General features: G+C 40.2%; 2 pseudogenes; both read left to right on the top strand.

The window, feature by feature from the left end:
- The first annotated feature begins 644 nt into the window (after positions 1 to 644).
- On the top strand, positions 645 to 713 carry LOC149311524 (U2 spliceosomal RNA; annotated as a pseudogene).
- A 1,094-nt stretch (positions 714 to 1,807) lies between these two features.
- On the top strand, positions 1,808 to 1,984 carry LOC149311523 (U2 spliceosomal RNA; annotated as a pseudogene).
- Positions 1,985 to 2,194: the final 210 nt, after the last annotated feature.

The following is a 2,194-nucleotide window of genomic DNA, read 5'->3' as shown; positions in this document are numbered from 1 at the left end:
CAATTCTTGGTTTTCCTGATTTCTCTAAAATCGATCAAGAGAGGGTTGTGATCAGAGATCGTCCTGTTAAGGGTCTCCATGCTTGTAATTTCCTGAATCAAAGTATTTGAGACCAAACATAGATCGATTCTTGCAAGCGATTCATGTCTATCTGAATAAAACGTGAAACTTTCTCTCTCATCATGCAAGTGTCGCCAAACATCTATTAGGGAGAGGTCCTTTTTTAATTCAAAAAAATTTTGGGGGAGTTTACCCTGATCTAATTTTATCCTTTTATCAGATTTTCTATCGATCGTAGGGTTGATTACACCATTGAAATCTCCTATCATAATTATATTTTCATAATCATAGTTAGAAAGTTCCCTAAGTAGTTTCTCATAGAAGGATCCTTTACCTTCTTGGGGGCCATATATACCTACAGTCAATATTCTTTTATCCCGCCAAATGAGTTCTACTCCCACATAGTACCCGTTAGGGTCTGCAAATATAGCTTTAGATTCTATATTATCATTGATATATAAGGTAACCCCTCTTTTGCTTTTTCCAAAAACTGAAGAGTATTCCTTGCCGATTTTTGAGTTTTTTAATAGTCTTACATCTTTCGATTTAATGCGCGTTTCCTGTAAGCATACAACATCCGTTCTATTTCTTTCTCGGCCTTTTGGCTAAGATCAAGTGTAGTATCTGTTAGAAAGTTCACTGAAAGAACTTCTAAGGGAGAAATATACCATCGCGCTCCTGAGCAAGCCTGACCAGGGCAAGGTCTTTGAGGTGACATCGCAATGGGACTCAAGTAACCACTTTATTCCACGCGGAGATTTCACCCGTTTCGCTGACTGGCGTTTTGTTCACCGAGCTCGTCTGAATGTTGTACCTCTTAACGGCGCCGTCAAAACTGGCAACCGCGACAAACGTTGCCGTCGTTGTGGTCATCCAAACGAGACGCTTCCACATGTGCTCTGCAATTGCCCTCCACACTCGACAGCCTGGAAACATCGGCACGATGCTGTGATGAATAGACTGGCTAAAGCTATCCCAGCCTCAATGGGCACCATTTCTCTCAATCGAACTGTACCTGGGACAGACAGCCAGCTGAGACCTGACATAGTAATCACAGATGAAGACCACAAGAAGATTACTATTGTAGATGTCACCATCCCCTTTGAAAACAGGAAGCCAGCCATGAGGGAGGCCAGAGAACGGAAACATCAAAAGTACACCCCTCTGGCTGAGGTCCTGAGACAAAAGGGGTACGAGGTCTCTGTCCATGCATTGCTTGTTGGAGCCCTGGGTGCCTGGGATCCAGCAAATGAACCTGTGCTGAGAGTCTGTGGAGTGGGAAAGCGCTATGCAAAACTCATGCGCAAGCTAATGGTGTCAGACACCATTAGATGGTCCAGAGACATCTACATTGAGCACATTTCGGGCCATCGTCAGTATGAGGAACCAGCTGCGGTTTTGGTAGAAAAGGAACAGTGAAGTTTCAGTTTTCTTCTCTCCCTCCCCCTTTCTTCCTCCCCCTCTTTCCCTTCTCCTTCCTCCCTTTCTTTTTTTTTTTTTATGGTATGCAACTGTCTAGATATATTGGTGATTGCCATTGGTAATCTAAAGTAAAGGATATATATTTTGGTCTCCTTAGAATGCTCTATTTTATTTTAAAACTGTTTTAATAACTTAACACATCCTAGGAATGAAATTTGCTTTATATTCCAATTTCTTTATATATTACCATACTATTATGTATTTCTATTCTGCAATTGCATTCTTGGGACTTGATATGTATTACCCATTGGTTTATGTTAAATTGTTCCCTTAAATATTTTCTAATAAAACGATTAATCTGTTCTTATCAGTTTAATATCTGATACGTCCTCTATTTGAGGACTATATATTAAATCAATTTCTAATGGGAACGCATGCGGGGTGATCTAGGACAGTTCTAGGTTTAAATCAAATGGGCACGCTTCTCCCTGATTTCAATTATTAATTACATACAAGCCACAGAGTTGGAGAGGTGACTTCGGATGAAGAAGAAAACAACATAGATATTAAAATGTTGTTTATAATACTATTTCAAAAATTGGAAGAAATGAGAGAATTACTTATAAAACAACAGAACGACAGGTATGGTATTTCAATGATGCATGTGTCCTAAGAGTCCAAAAGCCACACCAAAGCCACGCTCCGGTGCTAA

The sequence above is a fragment of the Sceloporus occidentalis genome, unplaced genomic scaffold (genome assembly GCF_023333645.1).
Source record: "Sceloporus occidentalis isolate IW3139 unplaced genomic scaffold, rSceOcc1.0.p SCAF_5, whole genome shotgun sequence".
NCBI classification, from domain to species: domain Eukaryota; kingdom Metazoa; phylum Chordata; class Lepidosauria; order Squamata; family Phrynosomatidae; genus Sceloporus; species Sceloporus occidentalis.
The sequence above is the reverse complement of the archived record's forward strand: the minus strand, read 5'-3'. Positions and strand labels throughout refer to the sequence as shown.